Source organism: Falco punctatus (assembly GCF_963210335.1).
Source record: "Falco punctatus genome assembly, chromosome: 5".
In the NCBI taxonomy this organism is placed as follows: Eukaryota; Metazoa; Chordata; class Aves; order Falconiformes; family Falconidae; genus Falco; species Falco punctatus.
This window is the reverse complement of record NC_137584.1, coordinates 40,435,014-40,448,803: the sequence shown is the minus strand read 5'-3', so window position 1 is coordinate 40,448,803 and position 13,790 is coordinate 40,435,014.

The window sequence follows — 13,790 nt, the reverse complement described above, 5'->3', positions numbered from 1 at the left end:
TGAAGATGGAGCAGAAAAGCAGCTTTACAGGTACCTGCCCCTACTGTCTTCTCAGTAGCTTTTAGTCTTGCCAGTGGCAGAAGAATCATCAGCAAATACTAGATATGGACCTCATAACTCAAGCATGGAAACAAGCCGTATATTCAATCTTCAGTACTTAAGCAATTGACACAGATTACTTGTCTCCAGTTCCTCAGGCTACAAAATCATGTGTAGCATCATTGTTAGTTCATATGACTTCAGCTGTGAGCCATCTAGGTTTCCCACCAGTCATCATACTAAATCTAGAGCAACTACTCAATCTTCTAACATGACCTACTTTTCCACATAAGATAAACCTCTTGCAAAGCTGTTGATTAAGGGTGATAAGATACTTCAGCCTTTGCTGATGTTGCCAAACAGGATGCTAATTAAAGCTGTTTCTGGTGATAGCGTTTTCTTATTCTCTTTGTTCTTCCCCCACCAGCCCCCACCCCCTTAGTCACATAAAATCCAGACTAAGTGCAAACAACCTTAATCCAATGCTAACATAGAGGCCCTCTTCGCCATCAGCTTCTCAGGGGCTCTGAATGGCAGTCAAGTTCCTAGAATTTCAATAGCTGACATGGTGCCTCTTCCAGAAATTTCCCCTCTTTCCTCTGAGAGCTCTGCAGGCACAGTACTGTAAGTAAAATCAATGACTGCTCTGATAATTGTAAAGCTGTCAGGCTAGCACAAGAAGGGTCCTTTCCCTGCTATTTTTAAAATCAGGAAACCATACTTTTCCATTGACCTTCCCAGATTAATCCAAATTCCCCCTTTGCAAGAACATCTGGAGGTAATTAAATGTAGTAACACAAATCTTTCTAAATGGTTTGAGTTGATGCTTCCATAAAAGTCCCATTTCATTTATGTTCCTATATTTCCCCTGTCTTTCCACTCTCTCACCTATTCAGGGACAATAAAAGATATTATTCACGTCTATCAAAAGATACTTAAGAGCTAAGGAAGTAGAGCAAGTCCACCGAGTCTGACCCATACTGATGAAGCAAAAATCCCAAACAAAACAGCATACATGGCTTATGTAAACGATTAGATTTTAGGCCTGAGGTTGGCTCTGTGAACGTAAAGATTTTCCACCTTTTCACGCAAACACCTCAGCCTTGGTCAAATAATTTCTTTCTTCCACCGAGAGTTTTCTCTCCCAGTTCATCACATGTATCAGTGAGCTTGATTAAGACTTTCCATTGGTTCTGTCTCCCCTTCATCCTTTTGTCTCTCTGCCTACCCCAACCCATTAATCCATCACCCTCAGCACGTTGCTGCTCTTTCAGCCCAAATGTATTAAAAGGTTTAAAATTTAACGTAAAAAAGATAAGAGCTATCCAATGTTAAATTCATACTGCTTTTCCATCTATATCCCTGCACATGTCTTTACCTAGCATATCAAACAAAACCTGATTTTAACATAGCAGATTCATATAATAATCTAAAATTAGTAAGCAATGAAGTTCAAATTTTTTTTGTATGAGATGCATTAAAAAAATTATGCAAATAGCAACACAATTTGCCTTTTGCCATTTAGGAAATCTGACATTGCTTCCCCTGAGATAACAAATTCAATAGCTTGACTAGAACAGTAGAGGAAGTATCCATATATCTCTTTTCCCCTCAGCCACATGTCCCCTGAAGTGACATCTAAGAAGCTCCACCTGCAATAAACAGCACCGATTTTATATTGTGGCAGATCAAGGACATTTCAGTATTATAAATTTCTTATTTACTGGTTGAGAGTTAAGCAGATGCCAGCAACTGATGGTTCCATATTTTGTCTTTAAGGGCTACTGAACTGATATCCAGAGAAAAGCAGACTTGCTGTTGTATTTTCATAGGGATGCCATGACATCTGGAATACAAGTCAGTTAATTTTACTCTTGGTTAATACTCCCCTATGGCAATCCACCCAAAAACAGATCAATTACAATTTTACACTTGTGCTAAAAGTCAATTAGAGGGATGTGTGACCTGATAGTTAAAATCAACCAAAAACAAAACAAATTTTGTTTCTGGTGGTGAAGTCGCAAGTCTCAGAGTTCACATGAAAGGATAGTTTTCCTCATGCCATCTTGATATTATCTCCTTCTTTTGCATCATTATTAAACACAAGGCTGATCACTTCAGCCTGAAGCTTCCACTTGCAAGACCCAGAACATGGTTAAATCTATATCCAGTTGCATGGCATTCCAGTTTTCATGCTGCTGGTCTGATGGCAGTAGGCTAAATTCTTGCCTGTGGATGAATGGTTATACATGTGTTCATGCTCACATGCAAAATTTCAGTCATAGATTTCCAAGAATGAGTCGGAGCAAAGCTGAATATTCAGCACCATTTAAGTGTCACTGTCCCTTTTTCTGAAATGTCCTGGTACTCCACAGTTTTGAATAGAGAATTTTCCATTTAGGAAAAAGGTAACAATAATATCTAGACAGGGGAATAATGAGCAAATTTCCTTGATGATGTCAAAACTAGTTTTTCACTAAATAGGGCTAGCTGGTATTTCTCCAAAATGAAAATTTTATTTTAGATAATTTTAATGCAAAAATTTTCCTCAGTTTTAAAGAAGTGCATTATTTCAGTTTAGAATTTCAAAAATATATAATAATGAAGTATTTTCAAACTACTGGTCGACACATCAGTATCTGTTGAGCCAACTACGTATTATAAAGATGCAATTCATACTTCATTCACTCAAATGATTTCTAAAATCTTTTTCCTTCATTTGGATTTTTTTTAAATGTGTTTTTTTCATATTCAAATTATTAGTAGTTTTACTAAAATTTTACTGTAAGTAAATGTCAATGTGATTTTAGAATAGTTAAATTTACATACATTTTAAATGTTTTAAAATCACTAAATAATGCTACTTGAAATATTTTACCTTCTTTTCTGCAAGAAAATTTGGTGGTTTAAATTTATTATGTTTCTGGGTTTGGCCTCAACACTGTCACGTCACAATCAGTTTTACAGTCCTAGAAAGAGCTTTTCTGTATCCCCTGTATGGAATTAGGCACTTATTGAAGCACAGTGACTGTGCCCCAAAGTTTTCTACCCAAGTTCTGCTAACATTTGCATTGTAGACTGATGGGTCTAATATAAGGACAGGACTTGGGTAATGAAAGGTAAGCAGCCATAGACAAGATGCTATCCTCTTGGGATGGGAAACAGATGACCACATTTTTTAAGACACATGGTTATAGATTGAAAGTCTTTTGGAGAGAAATGTCAGTATCACTATTACATAGTCAGTAAATAACAAATACGACAAAACCATCTAATCCTCTAATCCTTTGAATATCAGGGTCCAGACCTGCTCTTTCTGAAGCCAACAAGGACTTAGGTTCAACTTCCAAATACTTTAATGAAGTTTTATCTCAAGATAGAGGAACAGATTATGCAACAACTGCCACCATTTGAAAAAAGAAACCAAAAAAAGTATGATTTCAATGCTTTTAAACCTGAACTGTACTTAAATATTTAGATTAATTACTACCTCTTCTGCCCCCTCTCCTGCAAATAAGCACTTGAATAATCTTTATTGATTTTGTAAAATAAGCTGAATCGGCAGCTGAAAGAAATTTACTGGGTTTGGATAGTGGTACTGGAAAAAGAAAAAAATTCAAACCTGAAAGAGACAATCTGGCCAGACACCAGGTACATAACTTAAAACTTCTGAAACTGTTCTTCATCTGGGGCGCTTCAAATGAACAGAGATTTTATGAAAGTTACATCACAACATAATTACCAAAAAGTAGGGTGGGAGCATGAGCACATGCAAAGAATGTATGTTTAAAATTTGGAAGACTGTTAACAATGAGTGTGGAAAGAGTTTAGAAGCCTTTCCTTACCATTATGCAGAAAATCTTTTGTCACACCATGATTTTTTTACTGAGCCTGCTCGAAGTATATGGTACATCAATGATGGGAAAAAATCTAAGCCACATGAAAACTGAGTGGACCCACTCCTTGCATATTCTTGGTTCTCCTAATAAGAATCATCCATCATGCTCCAAAACCTTCTTAACAGCTTAGTCTTTTAGAAGATGTTACAGATTTTAGGGCCTTCCCCCCTCCAGGACCTGTTTATTACACTTAATTTGCATGTTGGGATTGCAATACCATGTTTATCATATCAAGTAGTCTCAATACTTAACAGAGTGGACCCTGGACCAACTGTAAGGCATTATATGAGAAAAGGCTGCAGTGAAACCCTCAGCTCCAAAGCTTGAACAAAAAAACAGAGAGAAAAACAAAACAAAACAAAACCGGTTTGGTTGCCTTTCTGTGCACTCAGTGGAAAGAAACTATCAAACTTTTGCACCCCACTGTTCCAAGATGCATTAAAAATCTCTCTCTGGCTGAGAGCAAAATGTGTCAACCACCATTGCTATTCTGGCTCAGTTTAAGGGGAAAGAAATCTATTTATATAAAAGCTTTCACTGAAAAAAAAAATCCATCTAAACATTTATTTATGCTCAGGAGTGGTCCTGTATTTCATGCTTAATGGGCCAAATTTAAAGAACCCCAATGCTGACAGCCAGCACTAACACATGATGGGTAAAGGGCACACGTATGTGGCACTGTTTTCTACTAACAAGAATGCAACTTTGTTTAGAGCATCTTCCAAACAGTTTTGGGTTTAGTTTTCTTCATTCAGCAGCTGTAGGGTGCTAGTACATGGTACTGAGATCAGATCAGATCAATGAAGCCAGTGAGCTCAGGGCTTTCCTGGGCCATCAATAGAAATTTCTGAAAGAGATACAGACATCCAGTGCTTGAAAACAAAGCACAGGTGGTAGCCATGGGGATGGAAGTGGGGGGAGTCAGGAGCTGAATCCCCTCTGCAGTCATCAGCTTACCCTGAAGTGAGAGGTTTTCTTATTGCTACTGCAACACACGGTGCGTACCGGGCAGAAGCCTCACACAGTTCCTGGCATGGTAAGTGTAATTACATATGCTGCCTGCACCTCTGATCAGTTAGAAGCAACAGATATACAACAGTCACGCATTAATATTTGAAAAAAAGCTGTAAGTGAAGAGAAATGAAGGGATGCAAGGAGAATATGACCTTTAGAAGATTAGAGTATCACATTGCCTCTATCAGTGTGTGCCGAGACAAAACCTGTCCCTTTTCAGATGTCTCTCTTTCCTTCTTTTATAGTAAAACACTGAACATGAACACTTATGAGTAATACTTGGTGCAAAACCAGGATATTAATTCTGAGCAATAAACTCCAATAGGAAACCCTGCCTAGGAGCACTGTGAATACTTATAAATTCTTGTCTAATCTTTTCCTACAAACCTTTGGTGAGAGCAGGGAGCGTATATTATGATTTTAGCCTAATGTCGATCTAAATGTTTACTTGATAGGAGTGCTACCCACAGAACTTTTTTCCCAGATTTTATTACGAGGGTAAAACAGTGAGCCAGATGTAAGGAACAGGGCAGCAAAATACCCTTCTTGAGACTGTAATCAGAAGTTAATTTTGTATTCATATCCACTCTTGTTGCCATCTAACTCAGAAAAAAGGGGTGGGGGACCTCATTTGCACCATCTGTTTCTTTTAGATCAACATTTCTCTGGAAATCAGGTCTTGAAATTCTTCTAATTGGTTTTGTTTATTATATGACCATGATAAGACATTCTGTTCTATCAGGTGTGTTTCATTGATTGACATTTTAAATAAGATGTGATAAATTTACAATGATCTGAGCGGTATGTGCCAACTGCTAGGAAATGAACTTCATTTACCATTGAAGCGGTCTACATCTAATGTCCAGGAAGGCAGGATGTGCTGGGTGTCACTGCCTGGGAACAAGCATGTTTCAGACTCCCATTATCGTTAAATCACCCCTAAGATGGGCTTGCAGTTGTGGTTTCCATTTCCCAGCACAGTGACCTCAAAAACACACACAGTGGGATGCCCTTCAGCACCGAAGTGGACCTTGAAATGATGATAAAAGTCCACATCTAGGGATTACTCAATTCTGTAAAAAAAAGATCTTATGTTCTTATTTTGCATTCTTATTTTCACATTTTTGTGCACTTCCTTATTTGGTTTCTAACTTTTAATTAATTTATTTATTTTTACTGCCTGCCTCTATTCTTTCTTCCTTCTTATACTCAAAAGACAAAAACCCTGCAACCAAGTTCCATGCATGTGAGCAGCCGCTTTCCCTAGAGACACTAATTACACTGGCTGGCGGACTCTTGCTGGAGGCAAGAGATGTTGCTGGCAAGAGCTCTTTCCTGTCGCCAGCTGCATTGGGGACAACATGCTAAGAGGCTGCTTGTTATCAGAAATGCAGTCTCCACAACCTATCTTCTGCCTACCTTTTGCTCTTACTGTCCACCAAAATACCCACTTCTGATGTATACCTAGTGTCCATCTCCAGTGCCCATTCATTACATCTTCAAAGAAAACCCATTGTCTCTAATGTTTGGGGTGAACTCTCCATCCGGGGTTTGTCAAGGTGAATTAGCTGAGACAGAGCACATCACCAACATGGCATAATGTCCTGGGAACTCAGGTTACTTAGTTTACAGCCAGCTTTTTCATCATACGGGATACACAGGTCCCCAGGCATATGCAAAAGCACCTCTCTGTCCTCATTCAGACTCTCATGATGTTTATAGGAAAACTTTGGTGACTGTGAGGTGGTAGAAACTGTCACCCCACAGATCATACTGACCAAATTCTGCCTGTTTCTTCTACTCCCCTAACTTTTCTCTACCTCTTTTTGTTTAAATACTTAGGTATTGTACTTTGGTTGTAAAGTTCTCTAGGGCAGGAACTAGGGTTGTCTGCTCTGTAGTGCTTCTGGATAATTTAGTAATGTAATTAACTACAAGCAGGTGTGCAGCAACATCAGGAGGTAGATCCAGGTAGATGTAAGTTGCACACTTCCTTACCCGTCTGATCATATTTTATCATCAGACTGGCCTAAATCCACATTTTAACCTCAAGTCTATTTAAAGTCAAGTGTTATTTTGAGATGTGAAACTGTCCAAATTTTGGACACAAGGAATAATTAGGTAGCTTTCCATACTTGCCAGGTGAGATGGTCTTCTGTATCGTGCCTTAGATGGTCTTACTCTTATTTATCTAAATATACTTGGCCATCTCAGTCCTCCTCTTTGAGTAGCTAAGAGGGATGCACTAAACTTTTGCATCCATGGGACATGCAGATTACTGAGGGTTGTGAGGTTCAAATAGCAAAGCCACTTGATATCCTGTTACATTATTACTTCCGTGGCTTTAGCAGTTAATATGATAGACACCACAGAAGAAATCCTATACTTAATTCACACAGTTGCATAGATAGTAGGGATATGCACACCAGGTAGACTGACATTAGAATGTTTTGCACAGACTCTAGAAGCAAGCACATAAAATAGCAGATTAATTCATTTTCAGGGGTAAAGAGCATATGAGCAGTAAAGAAAAACTCCAAGCTTTCACCTTCACACACCTAATCAGAGATCTGACATTACAATTTTACTGCATTTCCCTTTTGATATATTAAATATGATTATTGGAAGTAACTAAACAACTGTGTTTGGTAGAAAGAGTGGAAAAATAATGAAGATGGTAGTCAATTTTTTATATATTATACACAGACACAACATCTCCTACATATAATCTTAGATATGCTGTTTTGGAGCTCCAAAGGAGAAACAACTTTAAAAAAGCAGTTGGAAAAATAATGTATCAGTGCACTTATTTCCACAGCAGGGAGTGGAGAGCAGAGACGGCAATACCAACAGTAAGCATGTGCCTAATGGCTCAGCAGAAACATCCTCCTACGTCTGGTAACTCTCCATACACAGAGCTATTCAGTGCCCTTTGAACGTACAATCAGTGCTTTCTGAACTAATTATGATGCTGGCATATGGTACATTTACCAAGAAAGAAAGAGACAGACTTTTTGAAAGCTCTGTCATGACCATTATGGCAGAGAAAAAGTTGGCCACTATTACAGGGACGGAGCCAACATTTATTTAAATCAATGCAAAGACTTTCAGTGACTACACAGTGTACTTTGGATCTGGTCCACAGTAAATGGAGAGTTTGCTGAGAGTCCTGGCCTCATAAAGAGCCAAAGACTACTACAGCATGACCAACACCTAGCTAAACAGAAACTGTTCTTACAAAAAAGCCTAGAAGGCATAATAGGGGGAAAAGCAGAAGGTTCCTTTGGAGTTCAAGAGGCTTCTGAAAATGAATGATATGATTCTTACGGAATTTTAATGAACCTGTGTTATTCAATAAAGAACTGTAGCTGTGCTGTAAAATTCTATCGATCAAAATTACTGAATATGACTTATGGGCATTCTCCAGTAAATGCTATAATAGTTTTCCACAAAACTATAACAATATAAGACAATATGCAATGTCTTGTTAAATCTTGTCTAAGCAGTCCCAAGGGAGATTTCTGGTTACAGCATGGTGCTTACTGCCCTAGTAGGGGCTCAGTTTAGAGTCATCCCTTAAGAACTGCCAGTTTGCTGACTATGCAGTAGTCTCCTGCAAATCCCTCAGATCAATTCAAAAAACCAGTTCGTCTCAGACTGGAAAGTTCTGCGTAAGCCCCAAGGCTGAGGTCAGTCTGGAGTTTTCTCAACTCCCATCTCCCTTCTTGCAGAAGTGTTTCCACACACCCTGCAGGCCTCCTGCATGGGAAATCAGTGAGCAGTCACCCCATGATTCCCTGTCTTGACTTCCTCCCTCTGTGTCCCCTCTGGCACTCCTGAACTCTCTGCCAACCCTAGGCAAGGACAGCTTCGTGAAAGAAGACAAGGTGCCTGCAGAGTGATCGCACTGCTTTGTGCAACGCAGCAAAGCTCAGGAGGCATCTTAACGCTGTGCTGGAGATGCTGTACAAATGATTCTGGTTAGGAAGGGTGATGAAGATGAGACAGTTTGAACTTGCTGAGGACAACACTGAGACCAACAGTATCACAGCAGACACAAAATGTCTGATGGTCCAAAATGAGACTGTCAATGCATCTGAGGCTGGCATCTGGAAACATTTGCATTAACAAGGTTTCTGTCTGGGTACAGACTTTCAGAAACAGATCCCCAAAACAGATCACCAAACTTATGCAACTTATTTTTAATCATTTTAACTACTACAGTTCAAACCCTCAGTTATAAAACACATACTCTACCAGGAACTTCCACCACAACCCCAGTTTCCATTAACTCTTAAACTGTAACCCATGTGTTTCTTTTTCAATCTTGCAGCTATTAAAATGATGCAAAGCCCTGCTTTCAAATAGGTGGTGTGCAGCTCATGCTTTAAGCAGCAACATTTTTCTGAACAACCTTAAACTCTTGTCATAAACTCACACACACAAGTGTGAAAAAAAGCTGCTGCAAAACAGAGTATGATGGAAGAAAGTGACAAGGTACCTGGGACACTGCAGGCAGCAGAAGCTGTGGAAGGGTGCTAGCTCTGGCCTCAGCCTGTGCAGCAGGGCAGCAATCCAACAGAGGCAGCATATATTCCCTGATGTCACCAGTACACGTGTGTGCTCACTACAATCTCACCTTCAGCTTTGCCTTGCAGAGATGCTTTCTTCCTGAACCAAAATGAAGCCTAGGAGTGTTTTGGATGAGCATAGAACATGGATGTGGCATCTATAAACTATGACCTACTCTGCACAAGTGCAAAGAGAGAAAAAAGCAGTTTAAGAAAAAGCTTCTGTATAATACAATTTAAACAATCAAACCAACCCTTAAAGGGCTATGGAACAGCAAAAATTGTAATCCTTCTTCTAAACATTTATTTTTTAGGTTTCTTTTTTATTTACATTTGAAATGTATCCAAGTTTTTTGACACAAAGTATACTACAACAGAGCTTAGAACTGTTAATTGAGAACTAAAGTGACAAAACTGTTTAGGAAAACATAAATTCAGCAGTGGTGTGGCCAACAAATCTGACTGCACTGTGAAACAGGCACCCAGCACAGACCTCCTTACATCATCCAAGCATCAAATGTTGCCAATAAAAGAGTTTAGGTTGCATAGAATATATAGCCTGGAATGAGTGTACAACAAAAAAAAAAAAAAAAAGAAAAAAGAAAAAAAGTGTTCAGAATTTTATATGGATTTCAAGAATGCATTTGATATTGTATCAGCACAACAGGAAAGATAGAGTGGTAAAAAGAGAGAGAAATATTATATTGACTTACACACTTAAACGCGTATCAATAGAAGATGGTACAGTTAAATTATGTACTCTGCTTATTATATTGTATATCATGGTCTACAATGAACAGGCCAACACTAGTATGCAGGAAAGTTTTTTTCTTGAAAAAATAAATACCTGTCTTCTCATTCTGAGAAAAATAAACCCTCACTTTTAGAAGTGATGTGTCACCAGTTGCTTTAACTCTTAAGTGCCTTGAAATCATTAATGTCTTCATCTTCACATGCCTCTGGAAGTGATGCCATTTACATTTCAGAGTTTAAGGTGTTTTTTAAAGACTAGTGAGTTCTTTTATTGCCTGTTTCTGTTTAAGGAAACTGCAGGAGCCCAGGTCTTATGGACTGCAGAGATCTAGGATCCTATCTGCACCACAAACTTTAAAAGTCATTTTGGACAGTTTGCATGACAGGGAACTAAATACAGATTTCCATAACCCCAGGCTGCCTCCTTAGCTTCTGAACCACCTTTTTTCTATTATAAGATGGGCATTAAGCAGACTGGCAAAAAAAAAGTGGAGAACCAGGCTGTATTCTTAAGAAAGAGGTGAAAAACAAAAGCTTTCCCGCTAGTTAAGCTCTCACAAGGATAATTTTACGCACATACCAGTTTGATTTAGTTTTCTTGTCTTATTTCTAGAACTGGTGCTGCCCCATAGCAACAGGCTTTTTGTTCCAGAAGTTGGTATTCCCAAAAGCATGAGACATCTCCAGCTTTAATAATAGTAACAACAACCACCAAAGAGTAAGAGAGCGCACCCTAAAAATAAGCCCTGCTAACAATATATATAGACCTAAATGATCACACACCACCAGTGCTGCTCATGTGGGTTCACACACAGCCCACCCTCCTCACCCCCCCCAAAATCATTGCTTAATTCTTATTACACTTCATCATATTCATAGACAGCTCTATCATGAATCAATAGCAAATAAGTTTGTTCATTTCACTTGGCTGACTCACTTAACTCATTTAAATTAATCCTTTTGAATGAACATGCATTATTTAACACGTTAGATCTTACAGCAAGTACCATCCATATTTGTGGGGAAAGGGGTAGAAGACGACATGAATTTAGTATATAAATTTGGGATATAAAATGGTAAGTAGGCAATTGGACAAAATAAAAAGAATAAACATCCAGTAATCCCATTGCTCTTCTTCAGTTTCAAGAAATAGAGATGAAGAACAGAAGCAACAAGCACAGTCAGAAGAACTGATTAGGGAGAGTTAATCTTTATAGTGATAATTCATGATGGTTGAGTGAAGCTGAGATGATGCAGACTGATATTCAGATTTAGGGTGTCGGCTGGACCACCTGCACCTTATCACTTGGACCTCCAGGACAGTATTAAAGGCGCATCTTTCTGATCTGGAAAGAAAATAACAGACCTAAAAAAAGAATGCTGTCTGCTTGGTCTCTTTATGCTACTAGTAACGGTGATGAGAGATGCAAAGAGAGGGTGACAGCCCCTGAATAAGTCTGTAATTACTTCCATTAAAGATGTTACAGCTTCCAAGGCACAGTGCTAACAGGTTTGAAATGAGTAACATTGCATACATCTGACACAACAAGCACATTAGCTAGACAGAGGAGCTTAAGCTCTGAAAATGTCAATTTTCAGCCTATAAAGGGTTACAGACTTTAATGCCAGTGATTTTTTTCAGGTAACACCCATCAATATTAGAAGGGCATGAGTTATGCTCATAACTTCCCATGCATCAAGAACGACAAGGCTATCCTTCAGAGTCTGCAGAATAGAGAGATCTACCAGAAGCAGATGGGAAATAATATTTTGTTGAAAAACAGAAGATTCTAATCTCATCAACAGAACCTAAAAATTACTCTGCGAGCTCTATCAAAGTAAAAAAGGCTATGGACAAAACCTTAGTGAAAGAAAACACATCAGCATGTGTGCATCTGGCTCCAAATAGCTGGCTCATGTTCTGCATCATCTGTGCTCTGTGGCTTTGCCTGTACTTAAGTTTATGAAGCTTGCTGCCTATCACTAAAATAATGATATACACCTTCAGGGTTATGCTAGGATGTGTGATGGTGCAGTGCAGAGGGTTACACCACATAGGTCAGGATGAACCTTGAATGTTAAGAACAAAACATAACATAGGAACAAGAAGTATTGAATGGGTGTAACTTGTGCACTCATTTGTGAGCAACCTGTGCTCAGCATGACTGGTACGGCGGTCAGAGAGCACCTCCACCTCTGAAATAAATGAAGAATCATCAGGCAGGGGCAATTGCCCAAGATTACTCTGTCAAAGGTAAGGAAACTAACCCTACTGCACGGGCTCTGTGTGCACTCCCCTCACATGTACCTTACCCAGCCCAGGATACAGTTGTGTCTTAAGTACTACAGATACTAAGGGCTCTGTGCTATAATCACTACTAATATGTTCACACTCCTTCACTTATTGTAAATACACCTTCCTGTGGACTGTGGTACACAGACCAGCTTTCAAGTTCTCCAAGGACTTTCTGTCTGGAATGGACCAACAAGGGAGCACAGGGTTGGAAGACCACCTCCAAGTAAACCACCAGCTACAAAATATATGCAAAACGTATACAGCAACGGAAATTTCTTAACATCTCCTTTTATGTGACCCTGCTTTTCACTGCTCACTGCTACATTTTACCTGTACTTGCTGGAAACTGAACTATTTAAAGGAATTATTCACCACCTCCCCTCCTCATTAATCTACACAGAGACACTGCTGTACTGATGTTGACACCGCTTCTGCAGCTGGTGAAGCTGGAATCTGAAATGGCTGTGTGTCAGTGCCCTCCTCTTTAAAGTCAGTTGGGGTTTGGTTCCCAGTGTCAAACGCGGAGCCCTTTCACGTTCTTGTGGGAAGTCAGTCTTCTGTTTAGCTGTATATGCATTTTAAAAGCTAGAGTTGACACAGCAGAAGCTCACCATTTTTAAACACCACTCTCTCTCACCCCATATAAGAAAAAAACCACAAAGTCCTTACTCACAAGAGATGTTCTAGCTTAGATCAAGTGGAGCTCTTCCTGCAATAGCAAACTTCTGAACCAAGAGCATTTCTCTTTCCACTACTGCCAGAGCCCAGAAGCTTCCCAGGAGCTGGATAGGAAGACACCCAATGCTGCAGATAAAGGTGAGGAGGAGATTTGGACTGGAGAATGTGTGACTTGGGCCATGCCAGAGGGATTTGGGGGCTGGCTGAATAATGCTAGAACATCAGAGGAAAGGACATAGACTTTATGTGTTTCAGGTCAAGTGAGTCTTGGGCAGTAGCTGAGACCATCTGCAGAAAATGACTAGGAAATGGGAGCCAGTGCTGCAGAGGGGCCATGCTGAATAAGAGACCAAAGTAGAAGACCAGGCCTGAGTGAGCCAAGCATTAAGTAATGAAAAGTGGCTGAATGAGCAGCAAAGTCTAAAAAAAAAAAAAAAAAAAAAAAAAAAGAAAAGGCAAATTCTGGAGGCTACACCACACAAAATAACCTGGAAAAAGGGAAAGGAGAAACTCAGAAATAGATGTAGGCAACTGAAAAAA